This window comes from Gobio gobio, assembly GCF_949357685.1.
Source record: "Gobio gobio genome assembly, chromosome: 24".
Classification (NCBI taxonomy): Eukaryota; Metazoa; Chordata; class Actinopteri; order Cypriniformes; family Gobionidae; genus Gobio; species Gobio gobio.
The window spans coordinates 14,171,786-14,191,791 of record NC_137120.1 but is presented as its reverse complement, the minus strand read 5'-3'; the positions used below and the strand labels follow the sequence as shown (position 1 = coordinate 14,191,791).

Here is a 20,006-nt window from a genome sequence, read left to right as displayed (position 1 = left end):
AGAAAGGCAATCAAAATTAAGAAAAGAGAAAAAAAATATATACAAGAAAAAAAAAATACTATTTAGTAAATAAAATAAATGGACATGAGAGTCCAAAACAAAGAAAAACAATCATAATTTTACAGCTGCTTAGAAATTGACCTTTACACAAGTCACTATACTTAGGGTATCAACAGACTTATGTCTTCTCACTTCCCCCTCCCCTAGAGATTGAAACTACTAGTCTTTTATACACATGAAGGCACCCCTGGAATTGGCACATACCAATTCAATAATACAATGCAGGGGTGGCTCAGGTAAACAAACCATAAATGCTTAAAAACAGCTGAAATGCTACATCTATAAAATTAGAAAAATACAGAATATAATTTCTATGATTTCAGCTAACATTTGGCAAAGCCACAAGTCATATTAACAGCTAAACAAAAATAACTCAAAACTCCGGGTCACTTCCTATTGACCCGGAAGTCATAGCGCTATTTAAACCCCACCATTGCAACAAAAATTCCTTTACACAAACAAACAGGAGACGCTGGTCAGACTTAAAGATGGTATGTCAAAGCTATGTTCCTTTTAAACTAAATAAACAAATACATAATTAACAAAAACATGTGTTGCGTGGTTATTGTAACAAATTATGATTGTGAAGTAATGGCATGGTTTTAAACAGTCAAATATGTATTGAAAGTAATAGCTATAGCCGTAGTTTTAGATGTTAAAAGTGTGCACACGAAAGCTACGGGATTACTATGGTGTTTTGATGAAAGGCTAGATTAACCGCTGATTTAAAACAGTATGAGGATTAACAGAACACATTAAGACGCTATACAAACAAATACAAGCAACATTTGCACTCAGTCTTTGTGAACGGGAAAGGTAGCGCATCGCTACCGAGACAGTAGCTATGCGCCCTGTCACATACCCCCCCCCTTAAGAGAGAGCGTCCAGGTCCAGCTCATGACGCGAAAGAAAGTCAGCAATGACATTGTCCTTACCTGCCCTATACCTCACAGTAAACCTGTATGGCTGCAAGGACAGGTGCCATCGGGTGATTCTGGAATTAAAATCCCGCATTCGGTGTAGCCATTGCAAGGGTCTGTGGTCTGTCTCCAAGACAAACTCTTTGCCAACAAGGTAATATTTTAAAGTGTCCAGAGCCCACTTGATAGCAAGACACTCCTTTTCAATGGTGGAGTACCGAGTCTCGCGAGGGAACAGTTTGCGGCTCACAAACTGTATGGGTCTTTTGTCCTCCCCCTCACCCTGCAACAACACTGCTCCAAGGCCAATGCCCGAAGCGTCAGTTTGCACCGTGAAGGGTAAGGAAAAGTCAGGACTCTGCAACACCGGGTCGTGGCACATGCTCTCCTTGAGGTTGTGGAAAGCTGCCTCACACTCAGCCGTCCAGACCACCTTATTGGGACTGGTCTTGCGAGTGAGGTCTGACAGGGGAGCTGCTCGGCTCGAAAAGTTGGGGATAAAACGCCGGTACCATCCGACCAACCCCAGAAAAGATCTCACCCCCTTTTTGGTTGAAGGCGGCTGGGAGCTGCGGATGGCTTCCACCTTGCTGACCTGAGGACGTATGGTGCCAGAACCCAGGACATATCCCAGGTAGCACACTTCAGACCGGGCAAGCTGGCATTTGCTGGCATTCACTACCAGCCCGGCCTGCCGAATCCTTCGGAAGACATCACTGAGGTGTTGAAGATGTTCTTCCCATGACGAACTGTGAATGATGACATCATCGATATAAGCCGCGGCATGGTCCTCAGCGCCCCTCAGGACCTCATCCATGAGACGCTGGAATGTTGCTGCTGCTCCATGCAGGCCAAAGGGCATAACCCTAAACTGGAACAAGCCAGATGGAGCCTTGAAAGCGGTCAGTTCCCGTGCTTGGGGATTGAGTGGCACTTGCCAGTACCCCTTACACAAATCTAAGGTGCTGAGGAACTCCGCCTTTCCCAGGCGCTCCACCAGCTCGTCCACACGGGGCATGGGATATGGGTCAAATGCTGAGATGGTATTCAGTTTCGAGAAGTCAACACAGAAGCGGAGCCCCCCGTCCTTTTTTGGCACCAGGACCACGGGACTGCACCACTCGCTGTGTGATGCCTCGATCACCCCCATTTCCAGCATCGCCAACACCTCCTGCTTCAGCGCGGGGATCAGTCGCGCTGGAACCCTGGTGGTGGTCTGCCGGATGGGGCCTGGAGAAGTCAGCCGGATGTCGTGTGTGATGACGTCGGTTCGCCCCGGCTGGTCTCGGAACAGGCCTTTTGGGATTATTTTAAGCAGGTCCTCCTGCTGTTCAGTTGTCAAATGGGTAACGGAAGGGCAGGTTGACTCGCCGCCCGCAGTAGGAAAGTACTGCTCCGACGGCTCTTCTTCCTCTTCCACGGTCCGTGCCCACAGCTGGTCTTGGATAGAAGATGGTCGGTCAATCCATTGTTTTAGGAGGTTCACGTGGAAGATCTGTTTGGAGCGACGTCTGTCTGGCATTGAGATTTCATAGGTAACCTCGCCGACCTTGCGAAGTACCTTGAAAGGGCCTTGCCACTTCGCCAGCAAACTGCTTTCTGATGATGGCAACAGCAGCAGCACTTTCTGTCCGGACATAAAGGTGCGACTGCGTGCTGTCCGGTCATACCACGTTTTCTGCCTCGTTTGGGCCTGGGCCAGGTGTTGGTGGGCCCTGGAGCTCAGCTGGTCAAGCTTCTCCCGCATCTTCAGGACATAACTCACAATGTTGGTTGGCTGGTGAGGAGCGTCCCCCTCCCAACTCTCTCGGAGGATGTCAAGTGGGCCTCTCACTTCCCGGCCGAACAAGAGTTCGAAGGGGGAGAACCCGGTGGATGCCTGCGGTACTTCTCTGTATGCAAACAATAAGTAAGGAAGCCACTGGTCCCAGTCAGCTCCTGATTCTGACACGAACTTCCGCAGCATCGACTTCAGGGTCTGATTGAATCGTTCAACCATGCCGTCGGTCTGCGGGTGGTAGGGTGTGGTTTTAATGCCCCGGATCCCTAACAGGGAGTACACCTGTCTCAACGCCTTGCTGGTGAAGTTACTTCCCTGATCGGTTAATATTTCTTTGGGGACACCCACACGGGAGAAAAGTTGAATTAAACTATTGGCCACTTGCCTTGCCTTAGTATTTCTGAGGGGGAATGCTTCAGGATAACGTGTTGCGTAATCACAAATTACTAAGATATAGCGGTGCCCTGCCCTACTCCTCTCTAAGGGACCAACTACATCCATGGCAATGCGACTAAAAGGTGTGTCAATAATTGGGAGACTGATGAGGGGAGCTTTTAAGCCTCTTTTGGAGCGAGCAGACAACTGGCACTCTGGACATGACCTAGAGTACTCTGCTATGTCCTTACTGAAACCTGGCCAATAAAATCTTTGCAGGATTCTCTTCTCAGTCTTCTCCCTGCCTAGATGTCCTGACCACGGAATGCTATGACCTAGGTGTAACACTTTGGCTCTAAGAATCTTAGGAACAACTAACTGCTCTGTGTCTGCACTCACTCGATACAGTTTCTCATTATTGATAACAAAACACATGTCACCCTCCCTCATGGCTTCTCTAGCCTCATCATCGGACTTAACAGAGGAAAAGCAAGAGCTAAGCGTGGGGTCTTCCTGTTGAAGCTTCTTGAAGTCTTCATCAATGATTTCAGTGTCCTCTAGTTGTGGGAAGGACAGACTTTCCTGCACAGCTGTACCTGCCACCTTTGCTCTACGTCTCTCTGCCTTGGACTTTTTAGGTTTGTCCCCAGGACAACCCTCAAATGGTAACTCTGACCACACATTCGAGTCTAGTTTATTATTAGCCTGCGCTCTAGTTGTAACATAAGCACTGACTGTGTTCACACTTTGCAATAGCTCTGTAAGAACTGGCACATCCTGGCCTAAAATCACTGGGTAAGGGCATTTATCCAAAATCCCTACGGTTAACAAGTATTTTTGGCCATTAATCTCTATGAGAACCTCGCTGGTCTGGTGCTCAGACTCATCGCCATGGATGCAGCGAACCCTCACTTTGCCTACGGGCTGAAAATCAGACCTCAAACAGGATTGAAGAACGAAAGACTGACTACTTCCTGAGTCAACTAAAGCCTGGACTATCTTTCCACTTATCTTCACCGGGACAGTAACATCAGTAGACACACAAGGTAAGTGCTTGCTAGGGCCAGGTAGGTAACATAGTCTGGAATCAGACACTTTCTTTAGTGTACAATTAGGCCTAATGTGACCTTGCTGACCACAACCGTGACATATAGGTACTCTAGGTGTTCCAGTTGGAGTGGGGCTAACACTGGGGCTATTGGGGCTGTTAGAGGGCCTAAACACACGACCGCTACCACCTGCAGACCTACCAGAGGCGGTCTTCTCTGGCTCTCTCTGAACTGCTTGGTAGGGTCTTCTCCAGTCCTGCTGTTGTGGACCCAGGTGATAGCCTCTTCTGGTTTGTCTGGCAGCCATGAAGGTCTCCACCAGATCTGCTGCTTGCGCCGATGAACCTGGGGTGCGTTCTCTAACCCACACCTGAAGCTCAGGGTACAGCATGCCCAGGAACTGCTCCAGCACTATTTGGTCGCACACCTGGTCCTTGGTCCGCGTCTCTGGAACTAGCCACTTCTCCATCAGGTCCTTTAGCCGGGCTTGAAGTTCTTTCGCCGTCTCACCCTCCTTGATGGACTTGGAGCGGAAACGCTGGCGGTAGGTCTCGGCGCTGATGTTGAACTTGTTGAGAATGGCTTGTTTCACTTTCATGTAATCATGGCTGTCTTCAACACACATGGCTACGTAAGCAGATCTGGCTTTACCATTTAATAAGGGCACAAGGTACAATGCCCAAGTCTCATGGGGCCATTGACTTGCTGCTGCGAGCCTTTCGAAGGTGGTTAAATAGTGTTCAATATCTTCGTCCTCTTCATACGAGGACATCCTAGGGGGTTTCCACCCCCGCTGGAGGTTCAAAGGTGTGGCAAGGCCAAGGGCGGTGGAGTTGAGGGAGCTCTGCATCCTCGGTGCTGGGTGCTGATCTGGATGTGGCTGAGGAGTTGGTACATCTAGAAAAGGCATGTTGAGTGGATCAAAGGCTGTCGAAGGGCGGGAGCTAGGTGGGTCCATCTGCTGCAGTCCGGCTAATGACTGCCTTGTCACCTGCGTTGATGCTGGATCACCTCTCACCAATTGCTGTAGTTGCTTGAATTGGTGCTCCATACCTTTCCATCTCCGCTCTTGCCGGAGCGTCTCTGCGTCTATCTGGTCCTGCTGATGCCGTTGAGACTCCACCATCGTTCTCACAATCTTCTCCAAGCGATCTGTCCTGTCTTCGACCACAGGAGTGGGATGCCTGGGTAACTCTGTGGATTTGGGCCTGGCACCCATCACTGAACCATCTCTAGGGGGTGCCGTACCTCTGCCCTGATCGTCCATCTTGACTCACTGAGTGCTGCTCGGACACTGTTTACCCGGAAACCGCTGCCACCAAATGTTGAGGGTAGATGTGACTGAGGCGTTGTGAGCAGATGTAAGCACTCAGGAGAAGTTGGATGAGTTTTAACAGATGGGATCTTTTTATTTACCCCAATTAAGGCCAAAGAAAGGCAATCAAAATTAAGAAAAGAGAAAAAAAATATATACAAGAAAAAAAAAATACTATTTAGTAAATAAAATAAATGGACATGAGAGTCCAAAACAAAGAAAAACAATCATAATTTTACAGCTGCTTAGAAATTGACCTTTACACAAGTCACTATACTTAGGGTATCAACAGACTTATGTCTTCTCACTTCCCCCTCCCCTAGAGATTGAAACTACTAGTCTTTTATACACATGAAGGCACCCCTGGAATTGGCACATACCAATTCAATAATACAATGCAGGGGTGGCTCAGGTAAACAAACCATAAATGCTTAAAAACAGCTGAAATGCTACATCTATAAAATTAGAAAAATACAGAATATAATTTCTATGATTTCAGCTAACATTTGGCAAAGCCACAAGTCATATTAACAGCTAAACAAAAATAACTCAAAACTCCGGGTCACTTCCTATTGACCCGGAAGTCATAGCGCTATTTAAACCCCACCATTGCAACAAAAATTCCTTTACACAAACAAACAGGAGACGCTGGTCAGACTTAAAGATGGTATGTCAAAGCTATGTTCCTTTTAAACTAAATAAACAAATACATAATTAACAAAAACATGTGTTGCGTGGTTATTGTAACAAATTATGATTGTGAAGTAATGGCATGGTTTTAAACAGTCAAATATGTATTGAAAGTAATAGCTATAGCCGTAGTTTTAGATGTTAAAAGTGTGCACACGAAAGCTACGGGATTACTATGGTGTTTTGATGAAAGGCTAGATTAACCGCTGATTTAAAACAGTATGAGGATTAACAGAACACATTAAGACGCTATACAAACAAATACAAGCAACATTTGCACTCAGTCTTTGTGAACGGGAAAGGTAGCGCATCGCTACCGAGACAGTAGCTATGCGCCCTGTCACAGTCGTGTGGTGCGGAAGAGAAAGAAGACTCATTTGTTGAACATTCAAGTTCTTTATTGAACACGCAATAACAGCGGCAGAGTGCCATGGAGCGCGCGCAAGCGCGGGCTCGCTGCTCACATTTTTTATAAACACAATATGTTTCTCCCGGGCCGGAACAAAAACGGGCCGCGGGGAGAGAGTCTTTTGGGGGGCGGACCAACTTGGGCGGAGCTCACCCCTCCTCTCTTCCTGAGCAGCCGGTCAGGACTGCTTCCTGTGATCAGGGTCCAGCGTGATCTTAGGTCTGGGGCCCTGACGCTTCGGTGGGAAGCGCTTTGCCTGGTGATGACGCTGACGTTGGTCATAAGGTGGGCGGGGCTGCACGGGAGCGAGCGCGGGTGTGGTCGCGGTCGCAGATCTGCGCTGCGGTTGCTGCTGCTGGTACGGAGCTCTCGGCCGAGTTGAAGAGGCGGCGCTGGCTCTTTTAGGCAGAAAATGGCTCATCGCCTGGGACGCTTTCTGCGCCGTGGTGAAACGTTCCGCGAAACCGTCCACCGCGGGACCGAACAGACCATTCGGAGAAATGGGAGCGTCGAGGAAGGCAGTTTTATCGGCCTCCTTGATCTCCGTGAGGTTTAACCACAAGTGCCGCTCTAACACCACGAGACTAGCCATCGACCTGCCGATGGCCTGGGCGGTGGCCTTCGTAGCTCGAAGGGCCAGATCTGTGGCGCTTCGGAGGTCACGAAACACCTCCTGGTCTGGACCGGACTCGTCCATAGCCCGAAGGAGCTTCGCCTGGAATACCTGCAGGACCGCCATCGTGTGGAGAGCGGAGCCTGCATGGCCGGCGGAAGCATAGGCCCTATTCGCCAAGGCCGCCGTGGTACGGCAGGGCTTCGAAGGGTGCGCGATTTTGGGCTTCCAGCCTATCGCGGAGGGCGGGCAGAGGTGTGCAGCCACCGACTCCTCGAGCGGTGGGAGTTTCTCATAGCCCTTCTCGACTGCGCCGTCAATGGTGGAGAGCGCGTGCGAGGTGGATGGGCGGAGGCGAGCGGAGTAGGGAGCGCGCCATGACTTCGCCAGCTCCTGGTGCACCTCAGGGAAAAATGGGGCCGCTCTCTGCCGAGGGGCCTGCTGGCGCCCCGGGAGGTACCATTCATCGAGACGGCTAGGTGTGGGCTCTTCAGGGGCTGCCCAATCCAGGCCCAGCTCGCCAACGGCCTTATGGAGGACACGGATGAGCTCGGTGTCCGCACCAGCCTTAGCCGCGTCATTCCGCTGCTGAGATGTCGAGGGGGTGGGGTCGCCAACGGAGCCCGACCATTCCTCGGCATCGGAGGCGACGAGGGACACCGAGCCATCGTGTGGATCGTCCTCATCATTGCCGCCGAATGAGACCAGGTCCTCGGCGTCGAGCGGAGGAAGCAGGTCTGAACGAGAGAACGTTACTGGGGAAACGTCTCTCTGAGGCGGGGACGAGGCACGCGGGCACTGGGCCGACGTGAGCTCGCCCGCCTCAGTATAGTCAGCCCTCTGGCTCCGCCGCTTTTTCCGCCGGGGTTCGGACGGGAAAGGGAGCGGGAGAGCGCGAGGGGCGGGGTCGCGCTCTGAGAAGAACGCGATCCGCGAACGGAGGGAGGAGATGGGCATGCTCTCGCAGTGGGAGCAGCCGGACCCAGAGAGAGCAGTGTCAGCGTGGGCCTTGCCCAGACAGGTAATGCACTGATCATGGGCATCCTCCTGATGCAGAGTTGTGCTGCACCTAATACAAAATTGTGACATGTGTATTCTTAATTGTACTCAAGGATACACCGAAGTGTTTTCACCGGCGAGCGCAGGGGAGAAGGAGCGACAGCTCGCGGATGCTGGATGAGAGCGCTGAAGACAGACCGACTCTCACAAGGTCCGGGCTGGCTGGCTCGATTCCGCTGACGGCTCGTCTTTCACGGTAAGCTTCAGAAAAGGTATCAGCGAGGATTACAAAACTTCGCTGAAGGAGAAAAATCTGACGTTTTTGGGGCATTACAGCGTATTTTAAGGGCGCCCTTCGCGGGCTTTTACGTTCAGTTCGCGGGCTTCTGTGTTCAGCGTCTCGGGCTTAGCGCCCATAGGCTCGCTCAGATACGCTGTTCTGCCATTGGTTCATGCAGTTGCCACTGGCCAGCCAATAGCGCGCGAGTAGTCTCGACTCCGTTTTGACTGTGCAGTAGCACTGCGTGATTTTATAAATGCTTCAGTATTCGAGAATAGGAGAACCTATCCCCATAGCGTCTTAAAGACGCAGTACGAACTGACCGTTCGAAAGGGAACTGCAAATTAACAAACATATTTACCCCCATTCCACAGAACGAACAAATGAAAAGCATTATTTATCAGTCACAATAGTGACAAAAACAAACAAATAAATGCATTTTTAAGTCACAATCTTTTTAAAAGACTGGCATCGACTCCACGATCTGTTTTTCTCACCCAAGTTCTAGGCATTCTGTAGAATGATTAAAATCACAAAAAAATTCATATTTGTATGTATGGGGATGGTTGTAACACTTTTCAAACACGTGTTACAACCTACCCCACCACTGTCACCCACTGTTTAGCTAGCTGTATTAGCATGGTACTTTGAAATTAGCAGGAGGTTGATACACCATTCTTTACTTGAGAAACTAAAGTTTGACCTGATATAACTCATACAACATTATCTACAACAGTGGTCGCCAACCCGTCGATCGCGATCGACTGGTCGATCTTTATCCCTGGCCTGTCCCGGTGTTGTGCCTAATTCCGACCCCCCAGCTGGAGACTACCCTCCTTCGCGTGCACGCGCGCAGTACCGTCGTGTGTACTGTAGATGGCGGTTAAAACACGAAAAGTTCGGTCAACGTAATTAATTGCCTATTTAACCCTAATCTTAAACGAGACTGGCAAATGTCCATGGTATCTGTTTTAATAACGCATCGATAGCGTTTTCCCCCGTTTTTTTTTGTCTGTCAGCTTAGATGCTAAGAATGGTTTAATTTTACACTAAGGTGTTATGCTTTTCTGCAACTCTGCCACTAGATGGTAGCAAACACCTGGTTCAACTTCTTAAACGTCAAAAGGTTTGATTCAGACCCAGGCTTAGATGCAAAGAATGTATAATGGGTAATGCCACTTACACCAAAATGTGTATAATATTACAATAAACTAAACTAATGAACTAAAATAATTTTTATATTGCATGAAAATTATCATTTTAACCCACCTGCCTGGATTCCACCCCCCTACTTCTTCTGTCTGGATACCCAGAGAGTTCCTAAAATGGGTCTGATACACATACATCAGCAATACTGTGTGTAAAATTCCACATTTAACTCTATTAACATGAACAGCTGTAGTATTTTGGGGGGGTATTATTTAGGCGGGCCCATTTTAACCCACCTGCCTGGATTCCACCCCACTACTTCTTCTGTCTGGATACCCAGAGAGTTCCTAAAATGGGTCTGATACACGGACATCAGCAATACTGTTCAATGAAACATTTTATTTTATTAAAGTTTAGTTTGATTTATACAGATGTGTAAAATAAAAAAATAAAAAATATATAAAAAACATGAAAGAACAAGGATATAAAAATGTGTTTGTTGATGTCTGTTTAAGTTTAACAGGTATAACACTGAAAGTGCACTTTGGATGTCACCCTGACACAGCTGTCACATGAAATCTGAAATTTGGAAAAAAAATTCTGCAAGGTACTAGATAGACACAGTAACCACTGATGGGATTGTGATAAAATACATCAACTGTTAAACAGTAACTACTTACCCAGTCAATGTCACCACTTTCCTCCCCACAGACATGGCACAAATTGCTCAGGTCATCTAAAATAACCAATTCAGATGAGAAGATGTGTGAGTACATGAAGTAAGCCAATCAATGTACACTATGCATTGTAAAATACAATGTTGCCTATTTAAATCCAATTTGCAGTAGAAGTTCTTCTAAACAAATCTAAGACTCTAAAGATATCAAATAATCATTTAATTAACTAAATGGTGTTTGTCCCACTGCTTTGGTTTTTTGGAGACCAATTTACTCAGAGCCCTATAATACAATATTTGGTTTATAACAATTTCTACAAATGTCAATATAGATTTTAAATAACCAAATAACATTTACTGATGTAAAAGATCTTTGTATAAAATTGATGTATAAATTGAATACCTCTGTATGGTCCCATTCATCCTTTCAACTAGACCGTTAGTCTGGGGATGATACGGTGAGCACAAACTCCTTTTGATCCCAAGAATTTTGGACACATTCTGATTAATTTTATAATAAAACAAAACAATTATTTTTAATTATAGTCAATTTAAATAAATATTTTTTAAACTACATTTTAGCATGACAGCTTAAAATTACCTGATTTACAAACTCTCTCCCTTGGTCTGTGAGTATGCGCTTTGGAGCCTCAAACTGATAAAAAAAACTTAATAATGCAGTTTGTGACCTCCTCTGCAGACTTGCTTCTTAATGGATAGGCCTGTGGCCATTTGGTCACATAATCAATCATTACACATATGTATTGATAACCACTGTCTGTGAGAGTGAGTTTTCCTATCAAATCCATCCCCAAAAGTTCAAAAGGTTGTGTGACCTTGCAAAAAATAAGATAAAAATGGATAATTAGATTTAAATAATTAAATATTTGTTTTTCACAATTTACTGAATTTAATTAAATATTCAGTAAATTGTGTAAATATTCTGTTGCAATACAATTAAAAATAACATGGTGCAGGTGTCGAGGAAGGAAAGAAAAGTCAGTAATTATTGTTATAATTATGTAGGAATTGTTATAAACTTAATATTGTATTTAAAGATATTTACACTGACTAACAGAGTGCATGAGGGACTGACGGACGGACTAATTAATTACCTAATTACCTGTATAGGTGTAATTTTGACTTCCTCTTTGATGGATGCTTTGGTGGCCTGACATGCCACACATTCAGCCACCTGTTTAAAAAGATGTTATCAGTTAACATCAAAACAGAAGAAAGATTTTATTAAAATGGACTTTTGTTAAAAACTTTCAATGGCTTCATTACCCATTTGTCAATATCCACGGTCATCCCTGGCCAGTAAAACCTTTTGGATATGGCATCTTTGGTTTTTTTCTGTCCACAATGTGCCCCAATGCTGCTAGCATGAAACTCCATAAAACATTGGTTTGCATCCTCTGCACCGCAGACAACCTTCAAACTCAGTTCACGGACAGTACTTTTGAACCTTCTATAGTACAGCCGACCATCTGAACGATTCAATAGCAATACAATAACTATTAATTTAAGCATCAAGCATGAATATGACATGACACACTACAGTACAGTACATAATTATATTGATTAATCACATAGTTGTATAGTCACCTTCAATGTCATAAATAGCTGCCTTTTTTCGGAAATTGGACTTCTGGTCCTTGGGTAATCCCAGAGGATACCCACCACCTGTTTTGTAGGTCACAATACCACTATATGTTGCAGGGTCCATAATCTCCAGACCAAAAAGAAATTAACCAAAAGCACTGTCTTCATGCATCAACTAGTTCAGACCAGACGCGCCCCTCCCCCAAACCCCAACAAGCTGTACAACCCAGTCTAGGTGAGGATGCATTGAAAAAAATAATAAATCCTAATTTTACGGAAAATAACTCTAAATGTTTTTAAATATTTTCTTGTAATTTTGAATTATGTTTAAAACTATGTAAAATTACAAACAATAGATGTTAAAAAAAAAAAAAAAAAAAAAAAACGTAACTGTTATTTTAAGGATTATATCAATAATGACAAATTACAGTAATTCAATTTTTTTATACAGGGAAATCACTTTATTATTTATACAGTTTTTGTCTGTTTTCATAAATAACATACAAATTCATGTACAATCACAAACAATATCTTTAAATTAACAATTTGACCATTATTTTTTTAAGAATTCATTTCATTATTGACAAATACTTTTTTTTTTTTAATTATACAGGGAAAATACTTTTTATTATTTATACAGTATATTTTCTGTTTTCTTAAATTACATACTGGGTATCCAGACAGAAGAAGTAGTGGGGTGGAATCCAGGCAGGTGGGTTAAAATGGGCCTGCCTAAATAATACCCCCCTAAATACTACAGCTGTTCATGTTAATAGAGTTAAATGTGGAATTGTACACACAGTATTGCTGATGTCCGTGTATCAGACCCATTTTAGGAACTCTCTGGGTATCCAGACAGAAGAAGTAGGGGGGTGGCCCAAATGGGCCTGCCCAAATGATACCCCCTACATCTAATGCAACTGGATAATTTTCATGCAATATAAAAATTATTTTAGTTCATTAGTTTAGTTTATTGTAATATTATACACATTTTGGTGTAAGTGGCATTACCCATTATACATTCTTTGCATCTAAGCCTGGGTCTGAATCAAACCTTTTGACGTTTAAGAAGTTGAACCAGGTGTTTGCTACCATCTAGTGGCAGAGTTGCAGAAAAGCATAACACCTTAGTGTAAAATTAAACCATTCTTAGCATCTAAGCTGACAGACAAAAAAAAACGGGGGAAAACGCTATCGATGCGTTATTAAAACAGATACCATGGACATTTGCCAGTCTCGTTTAAGATTAGGGTTAAAATGGCAATTAATTACGTTGACCGATCTTTTCGTGTTTTAACCGCCATCTACAGTACACACGACGGTACTGCGCGCGTGCACGCGAAGGAGGGTAGTCTCCAGCTGGGGGGTCGGAATTAGGCACAACACCTGTTGTACTGCGCGCGTGCACGCGAAGGAGGGTAGTCTCCAGCTGGGGGGTCGGAATTAGGCACAACACCGGCACTTTGACTCCGAGTGTTGTTTTATACAATCGTGTGATATGGGAACATTAAAGGTTCTGTAATCAGCTGAAAACAGCCGCGACCATGTAACATCACGAGGTAAATTGGAAAACAGCAATACACACAACTACAAACTTGTCACTCTAGCACAACCAAATTCAATAGTTTATTATTATTTATTTATTTATTTTCGAAACCATAAACCTATGGTAATGAGGAGCATGATTTTACCTGTGACTACCATGCCCATACAGTTAAATGAAACTGACCTACAGTTAAACTCAGTTAAAATGTCATTACACTCTAAAAAAAAGGTTCTATATAAAAAATATATAAATATATATAATATATTCAAAAATGGTTCTTGGCTCAGGGGAGCCTTCTAAGAACCGTTTGCTTTTCCACGGGCTGAGAGCCACAACAGAGCCATGTATTACGTCACTGTATATGTCTCATCTTTCTCAGCAACGCTAGCGAGGCAGCGGGAAACACACACCAGGCTTGTTCAAGATGCATCGGCGCTGCGCACACCGATCCACGTATGATAAAAAACGCATGAGTGAATCAAAAGCATAAGGAGTCATATGCTCTCGCTGGACTCGTTATCATACTGCGATCGGTCTGCACAGCTGCGAACAAGCCTTCCATCAACAATGCAAACGTTGCGTTACTATTGATTCACATGGCTTTACGATCCTACATCGGCATCAAAACACAGCGAATTCAACGCATTCATGCAGTTCGCCGTAATTTGTATAGACGGAAATTACAAACGAGTAGCAGCTGTTAGCTCCATTAGCTGCTATAGAGTCTGGGAAACTACGTCATTGCGCATTGCATTATGGGTAGTCGCCGCCATGTTTTAGGACACGCTCAGGAGCGTACAATGATAACAAAGGTGAATCACCTGAGGAAAAAACGACTGTATTTACTTTAATACTTTTTAAGAACTCTTGCTTGCACTCACTTATAATAAATGGACTAATATTTGAATCTCTTACGTTCATGAGCGCTCAGTCGTGCGGCCAGGACATTGCACATATTCATCACGTTTCATGCAATCAGAAATCAGACGGCCGCCTTCTATCGCACCACACATTGGTTTGTCTTTTGCAGTTTATTATTTAATAGCCTAACTAAAAAGTCTGTATCTGATATATAAAATAATAAATATACTTATAGCTTGATCTCAGCCAGTGGATAATTTATTCAATCAACATAGCCTATATCATATCGCCCTAATTCCTTAACGTTAAAGCATTAAAGGATAACAGATTATGGCTCGTAATGCAGCTTTTGAAATTATTTGTATTTGAAAGCGCTTTAGCCTACAGTACTAAAAAGTTTTACTGGACTTAAATGGAAGTACAATATTTCCTTCTACTGAGAGAAGCTGAACAATGAAACATTTGCAGACGCGTTTCATGCATTCCCAGATAGCAATGAGTCGGCGGACCACCGGCGGTGATCCGGCGGCTGTAGAAGCGTCAGAATTGCGTAATCGCAAACATGTTTGACGGCGCACCGCCGGCGGCAGCCGCTTTTTAAAAGCGGCAGCCGGCTTCCTACCGCCTTCGTACCGCCGCCGGCCCGCAGGCAAACCGCCGTTCCGCCGCCTTTATACCAGAAGGCGGCCCGGCGGAGGCAAACGCTTTTTTCGAACGATCTGCCTCCGCTTATTGTGTAATAAATAATATATATATTTATTTATTATTCATATATTTGTAACATGCAGTTTATGATGGATAATAATTGAACAAACCAGATAAATTCCCATTTGGCATTTTTATTCCACATTTCAAAGTACATTAACTGTCAATGATACAAGATAATATAAATTAAATATAACAGACAATAAATAAGCTTAAATAGGCCTATAAATAACAAAAAACATTTACTAAAGAACCTGCATGTTTCCAATTAAATTTTGGTTTAAAAAAAAAAAAAAACAGCCTTACAAGCAAATTATAACACTTACAATATTTGTTAATAACAAATAGGTCAGCTCTGGGATGAAAAGAATTACCATTAAATATTATATCAAATAATGAGGATATTTGGTACCAAAGAATGTGCAGGATACCAAATAAATCGAGGTATAACATCACATTTAACAAGCCATTTCTAACAATAGCATAAATGGTAATAATTTAGAGTAAAGCTCTGGAGAAGAATAGAACAGTAGTAGAACAGAACATTATAACAAGCCTGACTATGGGTTCTCCGGTTTTCCCCGACCTCCAGAATGAGGCAGCGCAAATTGGCTTATCTTCAGTGATTTCTTGTGCGCCTATATAAAGGACAAACAACCTCGCCATCCCATATCTATCCAAGGAGCTGCCTTCAAGGCAGGGTCACAGGGAATAAAAAAAAAGTAATTTCCACAGTGAACAGTGTGGATTGGGTGAGTGTAGCCTGAAACTTCTGGCTTCTTTAGGGGTCTTGATGTTACTGACTGCAGGATAAAGAAAGGGTTCCAGGTGTCAGTAGTCAGCCTAGGTGTAAGAGGTCGGCTGTGGGTCCCTCTCAGCTGTGCGGCGTCTTTTTCCACCTTCACGATCAGATGCTCCTTTCAGGTAACGCATAGCGCTAACCTGGACCGCCTCATCAGTGGCATCCTGGGTCGCCGGGTTCTTCCGGATGGCTCCTGTAGAAAATACAGATCTGTCATTCCATGTGAATGTCATAAGGCCACACACATCTACTTAAATATATAACAAATTTATATATTTATATATATATTACTTTGAACAATGGTCTTCAGGAACATGTCTCTAAAACATGCTTTATCCCCTACACCCGTCCAGGTTGTATTAATGGAAAGGTGATTAGAGAAGATACTCTAAAGCATTCGCCACACGGTTGTCTTTAGGTCCCTCCCACATTTGATTGCCAAAAACCGAAGCTGAAAATACAAAAAAGTGTTACAAATTACATATCTCTGAAGCTTCTCATACATAAATATAAAAATGTGACAGGCTGTGATTCAGACTGTAGAATATGCAGTGTACAATCTTAAATTTTACTTTTTAGATTACCCTACAGCATTATAAACAAAATCAGCACACTTACTGGAGCTCTTTATCCTGCCTCAAACTGTTGTCAAGCAACGCCAAATGGGTTGTCTAGGGGGAGTAACAGACCCCCTGGCAGGGATAACTCTCCAAAAGACACATTGGCACTGAAATGTTGCAGCATAGTGTCCATTTTGTTGTCCATGCTATGCACAACATCGCCAAACTCTCCAAGACGTCGCAGCATTAGGGTCTGATCTGCACCTACAGGGGTTCACAGAATAAAAGAATAAAGCAGTCAGTCCTGGTCCCTCAACTACTAAACTATGACATTTACAACTAGGTCTACTACATGTACAGGTGGCCCCAGTGGGAATTAAACCAACAACCACAGGTGTTGTTTGCAAGTTGTACCTGATTGCCCAGTACGAGCAAACGTCGTCAACATTGTCCCAACTTGCTTCACCTGCTCATGAAGTGAGCCGCTGTCATCCGAAGCTACAAAATGAAAGGCATTTGGTAATTTTGGACCTACATCACAGTCAAAAAAGTAAAATTTAAGAAAGAGTGCATGTTCTCACCTGCTCGTGCATTGCTTTCCCTCAGGGCTTGGTTCTCATTCTGGAAATCTACATAAAAAATATTTTATTTTAATTATATATATATATATATATATATATATATATATATATATATATATATATATATATATATATATATATATCAACAACTACAGGCACAATTTTCCATACTGTTAAAGTTTCCAACATCTGCAATTTCCTGTTTGTCCATCTCAACTCCTTTCAATATTCTTCTCCTTATAGCCCAGTAACTAGACATTGTGACTAACAATTTATTTACCTTGAAAGCCGAAACGATTGTCCAACAATAGGTCTCTTGGATGAAGATAACCGATTGTGCTCTGGTCAAGGTATCTGCAAGAAAATGTGAACAAAACCGCATTAACGTTAAATACAGAATATACAGTAGCTATGCTGTGGGGGGAAAAACTGGTCAGCCAAATGTGGAACAGTAAAATGTATTCATTCAGTGTAGTGATTCAAGTAAACTGCATTGTCCTCAAACATAATAAGTACAGCAGTTCAGAGAAATAACTCATAAATGACCTTAAATGCTAGAAGAACAGTAGCAACACAGCACATGTTAGCTAACACTTGCTAAAACTGACCTAACGTTAGCAGCATGCTTGTTCGGACTAACAAAATAATTTAAATAACCTATATACATCATTCTGTTTTGTTAGAAAACACCAAAAGTTAAACTTAAGTCTTTCTAGATGTAAAGCTTTGGCTAACTTACCTACAGTAGCTAGATACATTTTAACATGTAGAACATGCTTGAACTCAGTGTGTAAAAAAGGCGAAACAGCACGTGTTAGCTAACACTGTGTATTGTGCACTATATCAGCGTGCGTGTCTGAACAAACTAATTAAAACAACCTACCGGTATATACATCAAAAATGAACATAATATTGTGTGACACAAAAAGGAAACATGTACTTACTTAAACGCTCGTAGTCGAGGATATTTTCTGATCTCCTCTCTTCAAATACTAAAACCATGTGATGAGCGGCCGCTGTTGGTAAATCTGTATGTTTTACCGGTTTGTCTTCCGTCTTTTTTAAGTATACTGCCCCTCTCGGCCGGTGGAGGTACTTCTCTGTTTTTTTTATTTTATTTTTATTTAAATTAGTACATGTATAGACAAGTACAATACAAAAAGTACAATGAGAGAAAAATAAAAATAATAAAGCATTGTGGTACAGTTCCGAATATGTAGAACAAAGAATAACAACAAATGTAACACTGTATATAAAATAAATAATAAAAATAAGAATTCTGAGATAGAAAATACTTTATAATATTAAGGCAGTCACATGAAATTGAAAAGCTTTCAGGTTTCTGTTTTTGTAAGCTTTTTGTTTTGCGACCTCATGTTTGAGAGGGTTTCAAATATTGTAAAAATCAGCTTTATAAGAGGTAATATTAGAGGGCTTCTTTTGAGTTATTCTTGTCTTATGAATGTAGAATTTTTCCTAAATAATTAATAATATATTTTTGTTTTTCAGAAAAATATGGGTTTTGAAAACAAAGTAAAATGTCATGAAGTTAGTTCTAATTTTTTGTCATGTCTATTTTAAAGTCAGTCCAAAAAGAAATAGAAAAAAGGCCAATACAAAAATAAGTGTTATCCTAAAATGAACTTTCAAACTTTCTTAACCCTCCTATTATGCTAAAAAAAAAAAAAGTATTACATCCATTATGGGTCAAATTGACCAACACTGTTTAAACACACTCGACATGCAAATAATCAAGTGAAAATTTAAATGTAATTTCCTAAACCTAACCTTATCATGGAATCAAGAGTCAAGAATCTGTTATAAACCCTAATGGCTTTGGAGCAAAAAAAACTAATATTTGATATAATTCACATATAGGCTATTATGATTTTATAATCGCTTCAAATGTGAGAACTAGTTAAAATGCTGTCAGTTCCACTCTATTTCCCAACAAGCCAAACATAGCCAACGTGGCTGGTCGAATTTGAGAGTAGAAATCCTTGTATTTCACAGCGGCTTGCCGCCAGCCGGCCGCGGTCCATTAGGCGGAGGCAACCGCCAGAGAAAATGAAGCCGGCGGCCCGCCGGCTAGTCGGCCGCGGCATCTCGCAAGAAATGGGAGTGACGTATTCGGCGGCAAACGTTTCATCACCGCCAGCGGGACGCACCTATAGCCGACAGCTTAGGGCCGGCGGCAAAAAGAAGCCGTGCCGATATTTTTTGCTATCTGGGTTATTTATGGTGTGAGCACAAGCGGTTCAGAAAATATTAATCTGTAATATCGGTTATAAATAATAAATACAAATTATAAAGACACATTTTGGCTAAGTTGTTTATTTCCGAGTGTTATGCTGCCTTCACGTGCTCTCGGAATTATTATAAATAGGAGTTTCCTAGGTAAAAATTGCACGTGAACGCGCTCCACCCCTCGAAATATGAACGAGATGAGTTCATACTTCATAATCACGACTTTAGAAGTGGGAATTGTCAAATTTCCGATAGCACGTGAAGGCAGCATTACTTTCACTTACTTTTGTTATTTCCAAGCTGGTAAACTGAAATATTGCGCATGATTTGAGATATGTTTTCCACGCAGGTTGTAAGAGAGGCAATGACAGTTCATAACACAGCAAGCGTTCACCATTCTAATGTGTTTTTAACTGTATAATACAAGTTTTAAAGTCTACCTCCACTACTACTCATTCTCTAATGTAGTGTCTGTGTCCTAAAGTCCGCGAATGCATTGCGTTGGTGACGTCACGTTCCCATTCTCTATTTCACAATGGCGGATCTCCAGGGAGGCCAAGATGGCGCTGTGGTAGGTGGACGCGTTCATAACGTCTCGTCAGGAAATTTTGAAATAGGACGATTATATAGCCATTATAATTAAGACTTTGCTATTTATGAAAGTGTAAGTGATTGCTCTCTTCACTTCACCCCCCTTGTGCCAACTTATCTATGGGTAGAAAGAAAAATAGACAAACTTCCAACGTGACAGCAAATGTGCCTATGTCAACTATGGAGCCTGTTC

At 43.0% G+C, this 20,006-nt stretch overlaps 1 long non-coding RNA gene across 1 annotated transcript; it reads right to left on the bottom strand.

Moving 5' to 3' along the window:
• Positions 1-15,147: 15,147 nt before the first annotated feature.
• LOC307120108 lies at positions 15,148-19,208 on the bottom strand. The gene is made up of 7 exons (XR_013815751.1): positions 17,920-19,208; positions 17,256-17,329; positions 16,976-17,023; positions 16,809-16,892; positions 16,453-16,658; positions 16,126-16,285; positions 15,148-16,027 (listed from the first exon to the last, which is right to left on the bottom strand). It is a non-coding gene; the product is annotated as an uncharacterized lncRNA (long non-coding RNA).
• Between the last annotated feature and the right edge of the window lie 798 nt (positions 19,209-20,006).